The sequence below is a fragment of the Panthera leo genome, chromosome E1, assembly GCF_018350215.1.
Source record: "Panthera leo isolate Ple1 chromosome E1, P.leo_Ple1_pat1.1, whole genome shotgun sequence".
NCBI classification, from domain to species: Eukaryota; Metazoa; Chordata; class Mammalia; order Carnivora; family Felidae; genus Panthera; species Panthera leo.
In genome coordinates this window covers 27,795,774-27,813,992 of record NC_056692.1, presented here as the reverse complement: position 1 = coordinate 27,813,992, position 18,219 = coordinate 27,795,774, and the positions used below count along the sequence as shown (strand labels likewise).

Below are 18,219 nucleotides of genomic sequence, written 5' to 3'. Positions count from 1 at the left end.
ATCACAGTAGCTTGCTTCATATATGTGATTTTCATTGCGAATTTATGTCCATTTATCTCAAGATGATTTTCATAGTTTAGCCAGCATTTTTAGGTGACATGTTAAGAGGGTTTTTTTCAGGGTAGTGTTCTATTTGCCTGAGATGGAAGGTTGGAAATATTTTAGCTAATCAATTGGGAAAAAATAGGGAACATAATGTATCTATAGCAACATAAAATGGGACTTCGTCTTTTGAAATAGAAATTTTAGAATTTATTCTTTGCACTGTTAAATCAGAAGTGAATTTTCTTGGCAAATTGCTTTATGTCTTCAAAATCTGTTATTACTGTTTATACATTGTGCAATCAGTAAAATTAATAGTAAAAAATGGAGACTTTAAAAACTATGGGTATCTGTGAAGTGTCCTATAAGTGAAATGTTTCTGTAAGATGTTACTAATTATTGATTAGCCAGTAAGGTGAATGGATTTATGCTGTTCCTGTCATGGTACGATTCTGTTTTTGGAGTTCATTATCATTAGCTGGAGAAGAAAAAGAAAGGCCTTATTAATACTCATTAACATTATCATCCTTTGTCATTAAAAGGTGAGGAACTCAAGATAAAGGCAGGACAGGTGTTGCAGAAATCCATTTTACTTTTTTAATCTCTAAATTCCCTCAGAATGAGAATTTCTAATATTGTCTGTTCAGCATGTTTATGATGCTGAATTCATAACAAAAGATATGTTTCATATTAGTTTTACATTTTTGTTGTAAGACAATGGTAGAAAATTGATGTTTCATTGTTTTCGTCTGCATGTAATATGCTCACCTCAGGTGATTTATTTACTTTCCTACATGTTTGAAGGATAAATAGCACAGATTGTTTTACTCTGAAGGTTTCCTCAAGTCCTTTCAGAATCTAGTGAAACACAATTAATGAAAAATGAAAAATAATCTTTCTTCCCTTCAATTTCTGTGACTCAATCTTAAGGACTTTTTTTTTTTTTTTAGGATACAAGTTATAATAATTTGTTATGTAGCAGTAAGATGAGAGAAATACTTTGAATCACTGCCTGTAGGAATATAATGTTCATTATTATTCTCAAGTTATTTCATATATTTATTTTATCCTTCCTCAAAGGTAACCTAGCTCTTTTATGGCAGAGACTGCCTTCTGTTTTGTTTACATGTTATCTATCTTCTTTTTGTCAAACTTCAGGCCTATATAAATCTCCAACTTACTCGAAATACTTTTGTTTTAGCTAGCTTGTACAATGGGATCTTTTTAGCCCATTTCTCATGAAAACCTGGAACTTGACATTTCTCTTTCATAGAAAAATTGTGTACGTGGTAGAGAAAAGCCCAAATTAAGTTGACTTAATGAAACCTCCATGTTTGTGGAAAAACCCTAAGATTCTTCCTGGGCTGTTTGCTTTTTGATATGTCCAGATTGTTCCTTATCCCAATGAAAACAGATATAGAAGATTATACTATAATTAGCTAATCCTGTCATTCTTGCCAGCATAGTAGGGGCTGTTCATTGTGAACATATTCTGCTGCCAACAGCTGAGTTGGAACATTGTGTTTATTTGTGAGAGGATTTGAGTATGAACAATTGGATCTAAAGATTAAATGAGGGAATGATTCTGTTGATAAACCTGATGGAATCATTAATCTTAAATTATAGGGAGGAATTCACATTTAAAATATTGAATATCATACTAAACATTGTAGAAATAGAAAATTCTGTATTTCATTTACAAGAATTTTCCAGCTTTCCTCTTGCTTTTTTTTTAAAAATTTTTTAATAGTTTGTTTGTTTTTGAGAGAGCGAGTGTGAGTGGGGGAGGGGCAGAGAGAGAGGGACACAGAATCTGAAACAGGCTCCAGGCTCTGAGCCGTCAGCACAGAGCCCGACCCAGGGCTCAAACTCACGAGCCATGAGATCATGACCTGAGCTGAAGTCGGAGACTTACCGAATGAGCCACCTAGGCTCTTGCTTTAAAAAAAAAAACAAAAGGGGGCGCCTGGGTGGCTCAGTCGGTTAAGCGTCCAACTTCGGTTCAGGTCACGATCTCGCGGTCCGCAAGTTCGAGCCCCGCGTCGGGCTCTGGGCTGATGGCTCAGAGCCTGGAGTCTGCTTCCGATTCTGTGTTTCCCTCTCTCTCTGCCCCTCCCCCGTTCATGCTGTGTCTCTCTCTGTCTCAAAAATAAATAAACGTTAAAAAAAAAATTAATGTTTATTTATTTTTGAGAGAGGGAGAGACAGAGTGCAAGCTGGGAAGGGACATAGAGAGAGGGGGGGAGACCCAGAATCCAAAGCAGGCTCCAGGCTCCGAGCTGTCAGCACAGAGTCCGCCGCGGGGCTCGAACCCTTGAACCATGAGATCATGACCTGAGCCGAAGTCAGATGCTCAGCCAACTGAGCCACCCAGGCGACCCCTGCCCTCTTGCTTTTTTGTTTTTTTTAAATTTTTTTTTTTTTTAACGTTTATTTACTTTTGAGACAGAGAGAGACAGAGCATGAACTGGGGAGGGTCAGAGAGAGAGAGGGCGACACAGAATCCGAAACAGGCTCCAGGCTCTGAGCTGTCAGCACAGAGCCCGACGTGGGGCTCGAACTCACAAACTGTGAGATCATGACCTGAGCCGAAGTCGGACGCTCAACCGACTGAGCCACCCAGGCGCCCCAATCCCCTCTTGCATTTTTGAGCAGTGGACAGATGTACTGGAGGCAACCTAGTTTAGTGTGATAAGCAACAGATTGGAACATAGAGCAGAAGTAGGTAAACAGCGTCATGGAGTCCAATGTATATATTCACTCTGTACAAAGAACTTTGATAGACTCTCTAGGTGGGGAAGGAGATTGAGGTGGATATAAGGATGAATGAGAAACAATTTCTTAATAATGTAAAATCCAGAAGGAGAAATAGATCAATGAATAATAGAATATAAAATGAAACAAATGATAGACAGCATTTCCAGTTAAGGTGTAATAATAGGGGGATGTAGGAAAGAGCAATGGAGATTAATTAGAGACTCAGAGAAAGTGTCACTAAGAATATGACATTTAAGTTGATTCTAGAAAAAGTAGTATTTGGACAGATGGAATATGTTGGGAATAGGAGTGTGAGGATCACATTTTGAGGGATTGGTAAATATGGAGGCATACAGAGTTGAAGCCCAATTTTATGGAAGGTTAAAGGAGAATATAAGGCCAAATGGCATGAGTGTTTACTTTTGATTCTGTAGTAATAATAATAATAAAAACAACAACTAGCATTTCCCCAATATTTTTACGCACTTATCTGAGAAAGTAACAACTGTGGGAGGTATTATTACTACCCCCTGTATACGTGGTCTTATCTGATTTAGTGGGATGATCTGGATCTGAAAGTTGACTTTGTCACTTAAAAGCTACATGACCTTAGGGGTGCCTACGTGGCTCAGTCAGTTGAGTGTCCCAACTCTTGATTTTGGCTCAGGTCATGATCAAGTCAGGGAGTCAGGGATCAAGCCCTGTGTTGGGTTCCGTCCTGAGCATGGAGCCTGCTTAAGATTCTCTCTCTCCCTCTGCCCCTCTCCCCAGCTCATACTCTTTCTCTCTCTAAAATTAAAAAAAAAAAAAAAAAAAAAAAGTTAAAAAAAAGCTGCATGATCCTAGACACATTACTTGATATTACTGAGTATTTGTTTTTGCATCTATCAAATAAAGATGCCTTCTTTATTAACTTGTTTCAGGGCTGCTGCATAGGTTGTGCACTGCATTATTCCAGGGTAGCCTTCGTACAGGCCAAAGATTAGTGATACTTTTCCATAAAGAGCCAGAAAGTAAAATTTTAGGGTTTGCAGGCCATAAGGTATTTGTCATAACTTGTCAACCCTGCTGTTATAGTACACAGCAACATGTGTAGTACACGTTTACACCCATGTAAACAAATGGGTGTGACTGTATTCTAATAAAATTTCACTTACAAAACAAGTAGTGGGCTAGACTTGACTCCACAGTCCAAAGTTTGCTCACCCCTGACATAGACCAGGATGTGAATGGTGCACCCTTGACTTGTGAAATTATGTGGTACAGATGTTTTGAGGAAAAAATTACATGAGCTATAAGAAAAATTTATTTATAGGTGCAGAAATATTTTTAGCTTAGTGCATGTGAATTCTCAGTGATAAAAATCCATCCCCTTTCCTTTCTTCCTATCTATTTAAAGGTTTTATTTATTTTTTTAAGTTTACTTATTTTGGGAGAGAGTGTGCGCAAGTGAGCTGGGGAGGGACAGAGAGAGGGAGAGAGAGTCCCAAGTAGGCTCTGCACTGACAGTGCACAACGTGGGGCTTAGGCCCAAGAACTGTGAGATCATGACCTGAGCCGAAACCAAGAGTAGGACGTAGGACGCTTGAATGACTGAGCCACTCAGGCCCGTAAATATTTTATTTTATTTTTTTAAGTAATCTCTATACCCCTCATGGGGCTTAAACTCAGAACCTCAAGATCAAGAGTTGCATGTTCCACCAACTGAGCCAGCCAAGCACCCCTCCTCTCTTCCCTTTTAAAGTTATTGCCATTGATTTCTTGGATAAACCACTTAAACCTTTGCCCTCAACTTCAGAATTCTCAGTAGGAAAATATAACTACCCTTCCACCATATTAACTATAATTATATCTGTGAGTTAGAGTGATAATATGTATTGTTTTGAATTCCTTAAAATCAGTGTTAACTGAAAATTATGGCCAAGACATTGTTGTAAATAAGTGCTACTGTATCCCAAGAGTCTTTTTGTATAAGTTTATTTATTTAGAGAGAATGAGTGGGGGAGGGGCAGAGAGAGAGGGGACAGAGGATCTGAAGTGGACTCTGGGCCAACAGCAGAGGGCCTGATGTGGGGCTCAAACTCACAAACCATGAGATATGACCTGAGCCGGAATCAGATTCTTAATCGACTAAGCCACACAGGTGCTCCTATCCAAGGGTCTTGAAGCCTAAATTGATGGTACTAATTCAGCATCTCATGTGCTTTGTGTTATTTTGTGTAAACTAGAATTTTTACCTGGAAAATATATATTGCTTTGGAGATTCCTGAAATTAGCATATGGTAGGGTTACTGCCCTGATTTTGATCCCATCTCATAGTTTTTGTCAGACTACCATTGTTGAAATAAAGTTAATAATTGAGAGAAACCATATGTTCTTCTAGAGATACCCAGAAGGGACAGGGAGAATACGGGTTTTCTTTTGCTTTTACTTAGTTGTAGTTTTGTTAATGCTATTCTTTTCAAATAATATGTATTTTAAAGTTTATTTATTAAAGTTTATTTAAAGGGGAGGAACAGAGAGGGAGACAGAATCCCAAGTAGGCACTACACTGTCAGCGCAGAGCCTGATGCAGAGCTATGTCTCACAAACTGTGAGACCATGACCTGAGCTGAGATCAAAAGTCGGGTGCTTAACTGACTGAGCCACCCAGGTACCCTTCAAAAGATATTTTTTGATTTTTTATTCTCCCAGTCTTTTGAAGAGTTTTTGTATCAGATTATGTAAATCAAATGTTGATTATCTACTAGGGCTGATTTTGACATTGATTTTGGGTCTTGGTTTAGGAATAACAAGTTAATTGCTCTTTACAGGATATATGTTAATCATTGTTGTGAGAAGATAATGATGTTGAATTGCCATACGTAATTTTGTTCTCCCACTCTCAATGTTAAAAGACATTTTTTGAAGTTGTCATTTTAACTATGGAATAAATGATTTAATATTTCTACATTTGAAAATATTTCCTCCTCTTTACTCTTTGCAATAATATTATATATATTCTACCTGCCTTATTTTTTTAACACTTTCCTTTGGGTAAAATACATATAACATTAAATTTACCATTTTAATTACTTTTAAGTGTACAAATTCAGTGGCAGTAAATACATTTATAATGTTGCGTAACCATCACCACCATCTATCTCCAGTACCTTTTCACCATCCCAAACTGAAACTCTATACCCATTGAACAATTATTGTCCATTCCCCCCTTTCACCTTGCCCCTGGTAATCTCTATTCTACTTTCCATCTTTATGAATTTGCCTATTTTGGGTACCTCATTCGTGTAAGTGGAATCCTACAATGTGTTTTTTGTGTTTTATTTCACTTGACATGTTTTGAAGGTTATCCATGTTCTACTAGGTATTAGACTCTCATTTTTTAATGGCCAAATATTCCATTTTATATATATGCCACATATTGTTTATCCATTCATCTGTTAATGGATACTTGCATTGCTTCTATCCTTTGGTTATTGTGAATAATGCTGCTATGGAGCTTGGTGTACAAATTATCTCTTTGAGTCCCTGCTTTCAATTCTTTTGGGCATGTACCTAGGATTGGAATCGCTGAATCATATGGTAATTCTATGTTTAACTTTTTGAGGAATGACCAGACCTTTTTCGGTGATTGTATCGTGCATTATGTTTTAACAGATAGTTTTGGGAGGTTTATTATTACCTTATTGTGAAAATGTTTACCATTTTCATTTTAACATATGAAAATGTCTTGGAATTTTACAAATGTGTTATCATTTGGGGGCAATTTACATTTCTACACTTGCCTTTTTAGTATTTTTCTCTTTCATTTCTCAGAATTTGGAGTATTATACTGATTTCTTTGTCCTGCATTCACTGAGAAGCTAGAAAAATTCTTACATTCAAGCAAGCAAAAGATGCTACAACTAAAACATGCCACTTCTCAAACAAATTAACACTAAGGATTCCCAAACATTTAAAAATTTGTATGATAATAAAACACTCTATTTTGCTTATTTCCTGGAAAATACTTAAATTTCCTGAGAATAATAGACTCTAGTTTTTTTCTAAGGTTAAATCTGTGCTAGATCTAGTTCGTTCTCAGTACCTTATTTTAAAAAGTAATAATATTAATCAGGAATGGGGTGCCTGAGTGGCTCAATCGGTTGGGCGACTGACTTCGGCTTGGGTCATGATCTCACGGTTCATGGGGTCCAGCCCCGCATTGGGCTCTTTGCTGACAGCTCAAAACCTGGAGCCTACTTCTGATTCTGTGTCTCCCTCTCTCTGCACCTCCCCGCTCATGCTCCGTCTCCCTCTGACTCTCAAAAAATAAATAAATGTTAATAAAAAAATAAAATAAATAATATTAATCAGGAAAAAAGAGACAAAACTTAATAACAGTTAAGTTTTATTGAGACCTTGTGCTAAGTACTTTGAACACATTGTCTGACACCCACAACAACCTATATGGGGTAGGGACTCTTATTATCTTTATTTTACAGATGGAAACTTGAGGCGTACAGAGAGGTTAAATAAGTTGCCTAAAGTCACATAAGTAACTAGTAGATGTATATTTAATTCAGAACATCTTTAACCAAAAGCATATTTAATGACTACTTGTTGGCACTGACAAAGATAATAAATATATCTTCATTTCTGTCTTAAGGAGTTTATAAAAAAAAAGATGAGCCTAAACCACTTAACATTGTAGGGATACAGGAGAAAAAGATAATTGGATTTTAATTACAGAGATTTGAAGGCTACCTATTTCCATATACAGGCTTTAATTAGTGTAAGCTTTTAATATAGTCCCCAAGTTCACTATTTTCTTGGTATTTCATGCACTGCAACCCACATAAGAGCCAATGATAATTAGGCCACCTAGATCCTAGGTAAGATTTATACTGGTGGTTACCATCTTCGTTTTATTTTATTTTATTTTTTAAGTTTATTTTTGTTAATTTTGAGAGAGAGAGAGCTAGCACAAGTGGGGAAGGGGAGCAGAGAGAGAGAGAGGGGGAGAGAGAATCCCAAGCAGGCTCCACTTCATCAGTGCAGAGCCTGACATGGGGCTCAATCTCACAACTGTGAAATCATGACTTGAACCAAAATCAAGAGTCAGACAGAAACTCAACCGTCTGAGTCACCCAGGTGCTGCTACCATCTCCATTTTATATGTTGGCATTCTGTAGTGGCTTTCCCTACTTCCTTGCATCTTTCTTCCTGGTAAGACCTCTTATGTAAGCACCATAAGGACAGGAATCTTTGAACATTGCCGGGTACATGTTTATTAAATCTTTGGTGAATAAATATGTAAAATTCTGTTTTCTCTATAAATCCTTATACTGTAACAATTGTTAAAGTTACTGATCTGTGCCCAATTTTCCATAGCCATTCTTCTAATTACATGTTTTTTCTTGAATATGTGAGAAACGATATAATACAATGATAAAGGGCATGGATTTTGGTGTCAGATTTAGAATTTAATTCTGGCTCCACTTACTAATTTACGTGACCTTGAGTAAAGTCCTTACTCTCTAACACCTCAAGTTTCTCATCAGGAAAATGGAGTTAGATAATAGTGCCAACCTCACAGGGTTGGTGGGAAGATTAAAGAGGATAATACATGGGATGTGCTAAACTAAGCACAAGACTTGATTTAATGTGGCTTAATGTTTTTTTTTTCTGTGTCACCATACTAAGGATTCAACTGTATAAGACATGATCAGTGTCCTAAAGGAAAGTACTTATTGGGCTATGATAGGAAATACGTATACACATGACTTTAAAATATTGCTAAAATAGCTGAATAAGTTAAAATGAATAAAATAGAGTGAATACACATTAGTGACTTTAAAAATTTTATTTCTGACAAATGAAAATTGTATATATTTAAGGTATGTGTCATGTTTTGATATACATATACATTGTAAAATAATTACCACAATCAAGCTAACATATCCATCACCGCCCATAGTTACTATCTTTGTGTGATATAAGAACATCTGAGACTTACTTTCATCAAATTTCAAGTATATAATACATTATCATTAACAACAGTCAATATGCTATACAGTAGGTCTCTCAAATTTATTCTTCTTATAGCTGAAAGCTTAGACCCTTTGATGAGTATTTCCCCCTTTCCCCTACCCACAGCCTCTGGTAACCCACCATTCTACTCTGTTACTATGATATCAACATTTCAAAAAAATATTTCACATGTAAATGAGATAATACAATATATGTCTTTCTGTGTCTGGCTTATTTCACTTAGCATAATGCCCTCCAAGTTCATATATGTTGTTACAAATGGCAGGAATTCTTTCTTTTTTAAGGCTGAATAATATTCTGTGTGTGTGTGTGTGTGTGTGTGTGTGTGTGTGTGTGTGTGTGTGTATACGTACACATTTTCTTTATCCATTCATCTTTCCGTGGGCACTTAGATTGTTTGAATATTTTTGCTACTATGAATAATGCTGCACTATGGTATTCCATAGTGGCTATGCCAATTTACAGTCCCACCAACAGTGCATGAGGGTCTGCTTTTCTCCACATCCTTTCCAACACTTGTTATTTCTCGTCTTTTTGATACCAGTCATTCCAACTGGTGTGAGGTGATATCTCATTGTAGTTTTGATATGCGTTTCCTTGATGATCAGTGATGTTGAGCATCTTTTCATGTGCCTGTAGGCCATCTATATGTCTTCTTTGGAAAAATGTCTATTCATATCCTCTGCCCATTTTTCAGTTGTGTTATTTGGTTTTTTTTGCTATTAAGTTGTATGAGTTCTTTATATATTTTTTGATATTAAAGCCTTATTGGGTATATGATTTGCAAGTATTGTCTCCCATTCATTAGGTTGTCTTCATTTGTTGATGGTTTCCTTTGCTATGAAGAAGCTTTTTAGTTCCATGTAGTCCCACTTGTTTATTTTTGCTTTTGGAGTCAGATCGAAAAATTAATTGCCAAGAAAAATGTCAAGGAGCTTACTGCCTAGGTTTTCTTCTAGGCATTTTATGGTTTCAGGTCTTACATTCAAGTGTGTAATCCATTTTGAATTAATATTTGTGGATGGTGTGAGATAGTGCTGTAGTTTTGTTCTTCCCCCCCCCCCCCCCCCATAAACTCTGCACTCATAAACTCTCACAGTTCTGAGATCAAGACTTGCATGCTCTATGGACTGAGCCAGTCAGATGCCCCTCTAGTTTCATCTTTTGCATGCAGCCATTCAGTTTTCCTAAAACCATTTACTGAAGAGACTATCCTTTCCTCATTGTATATTCTTGCTTGCTTTGTCATAAATTGATCATATATGCATGGATTTATTTCTGGGTTCTCTATTTAGTTCCATTGATCTATGTGTCTGTATTTATGCCAATGTTATATGATATTTTTAAGAAAATTATTAATTTTAGTTGACATATAATATTAGTTTCAGGTGTACAATATAGTTAATTCAGTGATTATATACATAATGAAATATTCACCATGATAGGTATAATTACCCTCTGTCATCATATGCAATTATTATAATATTTTTCCATTGGAAAGAAATCATTTTAATATATCATTTTATAATTAAATATTTAAAGGCATACATGGACAAGTCTTGCTCTCAGTGATCTGTCTATTCTCCTTCTACTCCCCCATCCCTATGGTTTCTTTGTATCCTTCCATTGTTTCTTCATATATATGTAAGCAGATACAGGTAAATACTATCTATAATATTATTGACTATATTCTCCATGCCATATTTTTAATTCCCTGTAACTTACTTGTTTTGTAACTGGAAGTTTGTACCTTTTAAATCCCCTTCACCTATTTTACCTACTCCCCCCACTCCCCTCCTCTCTGGCAAGTACCAGTTTGTTCTCTGTATTTGTCAGTCTGTTCTTGTTTCTGTTGGTGTTTGTTTTGTTTTTAAGATTAGTGAAATATGGTATTAGTCTTTCTCTGACTTATTTCACCTAGCATTATAACTTCTAGGTCTGCCATGTTATCATGAATGGCAAGATTTCTTTTTTGGAGGTGGAAGCTGAGTAAGAGTCAGATCCTATTCAGGACCTCTGCCCAATTTTTAATTGGATTATTTGGGTTTTATTATTTTCGAATGGTGGTGGTTTTTGGTGTTGAGTTGTATTATTTCTTTATATGTTTGGATATTAACCCCTTATCAGATATGTCATTTGCAAATATCTTCTCCCATTCAGTAGGTTGCCTTTTCATTTTGTTGATGGTTTCTTTCACAGTGTGAAAACCTTTTTAGTTTGATGTAGTTCTAGTAGTTTTATTTTGCTTTTGTTTCATTTGCCTGAGGAGACAGATCCAGAAAAATATTGCAAAGGTCATTGTCCAAGAGATTACTGACTGTGTTTTCTTTAAGGAATTGTATGGTTTCGGGTCTTACATTTAGGTCTTTAATCCATTTGGAGTTTATTTTTGTGTATGGTATAAAAAAGTAGTCCCGTTTCATTCTTTTGCATATGGATGCCTAGTTTTCCCAGCGCCATTTATTGAAGAGACTGTCCTTTCCCCATTGTATAGTCTCCATTTTTGTAGATTAATTGACCATATATGTGTGGGTTTCTTTCTGTTCCATTGATCTATGTATCCTTTTTTTTTTTTTTTTTTTTTTTTTTTTTTTTTGCCCGTACCACACTGTTTTGATTACTGTAGCTTTTAGTCCAGTTTGAAATCTGGGATTGCGTTACCTCTAGCTTTGTTCTTTCTCAAGATTGCTTTGGCTATTCAGGGTTTTTTGTGGTTCCATATGTATTTTAGTATTATTTGTTCTAGTTTTGTAAAAAATTCTATGGGTATTTTCATAGGGATTTGCATTGAAGCTGAAGATTGTTTTAGATAACATGGACATTTTAATCAATGCGTGAGCATGGTATATATTTTCATTTCTTTGTTTTGTCTTCAAGTTATTTCATCAGTGTCTTCTAATTTTCATAGCATAGCTCTTTCACTTCCTTGATTAAATTTGTTCCTGGGGCTCCTGGGTGGCTCAGTTGGTTGAGCGTCCAACTTCAGCTCAGGTCATGATGTCACAGTTTGTGGGTTTGAGCCCCACATTGGGCTCTGTGATGACAGCTCAGAGCCTGGAGCTTGCTTGGGATTCTGTGTGTCTCTCTCTGTCTCTCTGCCCCTCCCCTGATTGTGCTCTCTCTCTCTCACTCAAAATAAACATTAAAAAAAAGATAGGAAGATCTATCTATATCATCTATATCTATATATAAAATCATGTCATATGCACATAGTGAGGGTTTTACTTTTTCCTTACCAATTTGGAAACTTTTTATGCCTTTTTCTTGTCTGATTGCTATAGTTAGGACTTCTAACTACAACTGCTTCAATGTACAAGATGAATGTTGAATAGAAGTGGTGAGAATGACATCCTTTCTTGTCCTGATTATAAAGGAGAAGCTTTCAGATTTTTACCAATGAGTATTATGTTAGCTGTAGGCTTGTCATTTATGGCCTTTATTATGTTGAAGTATGTTCTCTACATACCTACTTGGTTGGGAGTTTTTATCGTGAATGGATATTGGATTCTGTCAAATGCCTTTTCTGCATCTATTGAGATGATCATATGACTTTTATCCTTCATTTTTTAATGCACTATATTACATTGATTAATAGATATTGAACCATCTTTGCATCCCTGAAATAAATACCACTTGATTGTAGTCAATGATCCTATAAATATGTTGAATTTGATTTACTAATATTTTGTTGAGGATTTTTGCTTCTGTGTTCATCATGGATATTGGCCTTTAATTTTCTTTCTTTCTTTCTTTCTTTCTTTCTTTCTTTCTTTCCCTCACTCCCTATTCTTCCATCCTTTCTTCTTCCCTCTCCTTCTTTGTTTCTTTGTTTCTTTCCTTTCTTTCTGTCTGTATTATCCCTGTCTGGTTTTTATAGAAGCCTAATGCTGGCCTCTTTAAATTGAGTTTGAAAGTGTTCCCTCTTCTTCGATTTTTTAGAAGAGTTTGAGAAAGATTGGTTTTAACATTCTTTGAATGTTGGTAGAATTCACGAGTGAAGTTGTTTGGTCCTGGACTTCGTTGGGAGGTTTTTGATTCAATTTCCTTATTAGTAATCTGTCTATTTAGATTTTCTAGGGGCACCTGGATGGCTCAGTTAGTTAAGCGTCAGACTTTGGCTCAGGTCGTGATCTCATGATTTGTGAGTTCGAGCCCCACATCTGGCTCTGTGCTGACAGCTCAGAGCCTGAAGCCTGCTTTGGATTCTGTGTTTCCCTCTGTCTCTGCCCCTCACCTGCTCACACTCTGTCTCTCTCTGTCTCTCAAAAATAAATAAATGTTAAATTTTTTTTTCAGATTTTCTATTTTTCTTTTCCTTAAACTTTATTTTTTAGAGAGAAAGAGAGCGAGCAAGCATGTGAGTAGGGAAGGGGCCGAGAGAGAGAGAGAGAGAGAGAGAGAGAGAGAGAGAGGATCCTCGGCAGACTCCACGCTGTCAACATGGAGCCAGATGTGGGGCTTGAACCCATAAACCGTGAGACCATGACCTGAGCTGAAATCAAGAATTGGACACTTCACTGACTGAGCCACCTAGGCACCCCTGGATTTTCTACTTCTGATTCACTCTTAGAAGATCATATGATTCTAAGAATTTATCCATCTCTTCTAGGTTGTGGTTTGTTGGCATGTAACTGTTCATAGTAGTCTCTTAACGATTACTTGTGTTTTTGCTGTACCAGTTGTAACTTCTCTTTTAAAAAAAATTTTTTTTAATGTTTGTTTATTTTTGACAGAGAGAGAGAGAGCAGATCATGAGTGGGGGAGGGGCAGAGAGAGAGAGGGAGACACAAAATCGGAAGGAGGCTGCAGGCTCTGAGCTGTCAGCACAGAGCCAAATATGGGGCTCAAACTCACGGACTGCGAGATCGTGACGTGAGCTGAAGTCGGATGCTCAACTGACTGAGCCACCCAGGTGCCCTACAGTTGTAAATTCTCTTTTATTATGATTTTATTTATTTGAACCCCCCACCCTTCTTTTTTGGTAAGTCTAGCTAAAGGTTGTTAATCTTGTTTATTTTTTTCAAAGAACCAGCTCTACTTTGGGAATTTTTTTGTTTCTAATTCATTTGTTCCTGTTCTAATCTTTATTATTTTTTTCCTTTTAGTAACTGTGGGCTTCATTTGCTCTATTTCTAGTTCCGTTGGGTATAAAATTAGATTGTTTATTTGAGGCTTTTCTCTTTTTTCGAGGTAGGACTGTATTGCTCTAAACCTCCCTCTTAAAACTACTTTTGCAGTATCCCATAGGTTTTGGTATGTGATATTTACATTTTCATTTGTTTCTGGGATTTTTGACTTATTTTTTCATTTTTTGTTGACCCAATGGTTGTTCAGTAGAATGTTGTTAAAATCATATGTGTGCAGGGTTTTTTTTTCCAGTTTTCTTCTTGTAACTGTTTTCTATTTCCTTTTTAAAAAATTTTTTTAAATTTACATTCAAGTTAGTTATCATATAGAGCAACAATGATTCCAGGAGTAGATTCTTTAATGCCCCTTACCCATTTAGCCCATCCCCCCTCCCACAACCCCTCCAGTAACCCTCTGTTTGTTCTCCATATTTTAGAGTCTCATGTTTTGTCCCCATCCCTGTTTTTATATTATTTTTGCTTCGCTTCCCCTATGTCCATCTGTTTTGTTTCTTAAAGTCCTCATATGAGTGAAGTTATATGATTTTTGTCTTTCTCTGACTAATTTCACTGAGCATAATACCCTCTTGTCCATCCACATAGTTAGTTGCAAATAGCAAGATTTCATTCTTACATTGCTGAGTAATACTCCATTGTATATATATACACCACATCTTCTTTATCCATTCGTCCATCGGTGGACATTTGGACTCTTTCCGTACTTTGCCTATTGTTGATAGTGCTGCTATAAACATTGGAGTGCATGTGTCCCTTCGAAACAGCACACCTGTATCCCTTGGATAAATACCTAGTTGTGCAATTGCTGGGTCGTAGGGTAGTTCTATTTTTAATTTTTTGAGGAACCTCCATACTGTTTTCCAGAGTGGCTGCACCAGTTTGCATTCCCACCAGCAGTGCAAAAGAGATCCTCTTTCTCCACATCCTCACCAACATCTGTTGTTGCCTGAGTGGTTAATGTTAGCCATTCTGACAGGTATGAGGTGGTGTCTCATTGTGGTGTTGATTTGTATTTCCCTGATGATGAGTGATGTGGAGCATTTTTTCATGTGTCGGTTGGCCGTCTGGATGTCTTCTTTGGAGAAGTGTCTATTCATGTCTTTTGCCCATTTCTTCACTGGATTATTTGATTTTTGGGTGTTGAGTTTGATAAGTTCTTTCTAGATTTTGGATACTAACCCTTTATCGGATATGTCATATGCAAATATCTTCTCCCATTCCATCAGTTGCCTTTTAGTTTTGTTGACTGTTTCCTTCGCTGTGCAGAAGCTTGCTATTTTGATGAGGTCCCAAGAGTTCATTTTTGCTTTTGTGTCCCTTGCCTCCGGAGACATGTTGAGTAAAGTTGCTGAGGCGAGGTCAAAGACGGTTTTGCCTGCTTTCTCATCTAGGATTTTGATGGCTTCCTGTCTTACATTTAGGTCTTTCATCCATTTTGAGTTTATTTTTGTGTGTAGTGTAAGAAAGCGGTCCAGGTTCATGCTTCTGCATGTCGCTGTCCAGTTTTCCCAGCACCGCTTGCTGAAGAGACTGTCTTTATTCCAAGAGACTGTCTTTATTCCATTGGATATTCTTTCCTGCTTTGGTCAGAGATTAGTTGGCCATACGTTTATGGGTCCATTTCTGGGTTCTCTATTCTGTTCCATTGATCTGAGTGTCTGTTCTTGTGCCAGTACCATACTGTCTTAATGATTATAGCTTTGTAATACAGCTTGAAGTCTGGGATTGTGATTCCTCCTGCTTTGGTTTTGTTTTTCAAGATTGCTTTGGCTATTCGGGGTCTTTTCTGGTTCCATACACATTTTAGGATTGTTGGTTCTAGCTCTGTGAAGAATGCTGGTATTTTGATCAGTATTGCATTGAATATGTAGATTGCTTTGGGTAGTATTGACATTTTAACAATATTTGTTCTTCCTATCCAGGAGCATGGAATATTTTTCCATTTTTTTGTGTCTTCCAATTTCTTTCATAAGCTTTCTATAGTTTTCAGTGTATAGATTTTTCACCTCTTTGGTTAGATTTATTCTAGGTATTTTATGTTTTTGATGCGTATATAAATGGGATCGATTTCTTGATTTCTCTTTCTTTCTCTTGATTGTTGGTGTATAGGAATGCAACCGATTTCTGTACATTGATTTTACATCCTGCCACGTTGCTGAATTCATGAATCAGTTCTAGCAGTTTTTTGGTGGAATCTTTTGGGTGGAATCTATATGGATAGAGTATCATGTCATCTGCGAAGAGTGAAAGTTTGACCTCCTCCTGGCTGATTTGGATACCTTTTCTTTGTGTCGTCTGATGGTTGAGGCTAACAATGCTATGTTGAATAACAGTGGCGAGAGTGGACATCCCTTTTTAGTTCCTGACCTTAGTGGGAGAGCTGTCAGTTTTTCCCCGTTGAGAATGATACTAGCATTGGGTCTTTCATATATGGCTTTTATTCTGGAGTATGATCCTTCTATTCCTACTTTCTTGAGCGTTTTTATCAACAAAGGATGCTGTATTTTGTCAAATGCTTTCTCTGCATCTATCGAGAGGATCATGTGGTTCTTGTCCTTTTCTTCTATTGACGTGATAAATCACATTGATTGTTTTGTGGATATTGAACCAGCCCTGCTTCCCAGATATAAATCCCACTTGGTCATGGTGAATAATATTTTTTTAATGTTTATTTATTTTTGACAGAGAGAGAGAGAGAGAGAGAGAGAGAGAGAGCGCGTGCATGAGTGGGGGAGGGGCAGAGAGAAGGGGAGACACAGAATCCAAAACAGGCTCCAGGCTGTGAGCTGTCAGCACAGAGTCCGACACGGGGCTCGAACTCACAGACCGCGAGATCATGACCTGAACCGAAGTCGGACACTCAACCGACCGAGCCACCCAGGCGCCCTGTGAATAATTTTTTAAGTATGTTGTTGGATCTGGTTGGCTAATATCTTGTTGCTGATTTTTGGATCCATGTCCATCAGGGAAATTGGTTTATAGTTCTCCTTTTTAGTGGGGTCTTTGTGTGGTTTTGGAATCAAGGTAATGCTGGCTTCATAGAAAGAGTTTGGAAGTTTTCCTTCCATTTCTATTTTTTGGAACAGCTTCAAGAGAATAGGTGTTAACTGTTTCTTAAACGTTTGGTAGAATTCCTCTGGAAAGCCATCTGGCCCTGGACTCTTGTTTTTTGGGGAGATTTTTGATTGCTAATTGGATTTCTTTACTGGCTATGGTTCTGTTCAAATTTTTCTATTTCTTCCTGTTTCAGTTTTGGTAGTATATGTTCTTAGGAATTTGTCCATTTCTTCCAGATTGTCCATTTGATTGGCATATAATTGCTCATAATATTCTCTTATTATTGTTTTTATTTCTGCTGTGTTGGTTGTGACCTCTCCTCTTTCCTTCTTGATTTTATCTATTTGGGTCCTTTCCTTTTTCTTTTTGACCAAACTGGTTGCTGGTTTATCAATTTTGTCACTTTCAAAGAATCAGCTTCTGGTTTTGTTGATCTGTCCTACTGGTGTTTTTTGTTTGTTTGTTTGTTTTGGTTTTGGTTTTGATAGCATTATTTTCTGCTCTAATCTTTATTATTTCCTGTCTTCTGCTGGTTTTGGGTTTTATTTGCTGTTCTTTTTCCGGCTCTTTAAGGTGTAAGGTTAGGTTGTGTATCTGAGAGCTTTCTTCCTTCTTTAGAAGGGTTTGGATTGCTGTATACGTTCCTCTTAGGACTGCCTTTGCTGCGTTCCAGAGGTTTTGGGCTGTGGTGTTATCATTTTCATTGGCTTCCATGTACTTTTTAATTTCCTCTTTAGCTTCTTGGTTAGCCCATTCATTCTTTAGTAGGATGGTCTTTAGTCTCCAAGTATTTGCTATCTTTGCAAATTTTTTCTTGTGGTTGATTTTGAGTTTCACAGCGTTGTGGTCTGAAAATATGCACGGTAAGATCTCTATCTTTTTGTACTTGTTGAGGGCTGATTTGTGTCCCAGTATGTGATCTATTCTAGAGAATGTTCCATGTGCACTCGAGAAGAATGTGTATTCCGCTGCTTAGGATGAAATGTTCTGAATATATCTGTTAAGTCCATCTGGTCCAGTGTGTCATTCAAAGCCATTGTTTCCTTGTTGATTTTCTGTTTTAGATGCTCTGTCCATTGCTGTAAGTGGGGTGTTGAAGTCCCCTACTATTATGATATTATTGTCAATGAGTTTATGTTTGTGATTAATTGATTTATATATTTGGGTGCTTCGACATTTAGAGCAT

At 36.9% G+C, this 18,219-nt stretch overlaps 1 protein-coding gene across 1 annotated transcript in view; it reads left to right on the top strand.

Annotated features, from left to right (window-relative positions):
- The window catches only part of PPM1E (protein phosphatase, Mg2+/Mn2+ dependent 1E), a 212,562-nt gene that overhangs the window by 54,446 nt on the left and 139,897 nt on the right, over positions 1 to 18,219 (top strand). The gene's annotated exons all lie outside the window — the stretch shown is intronic.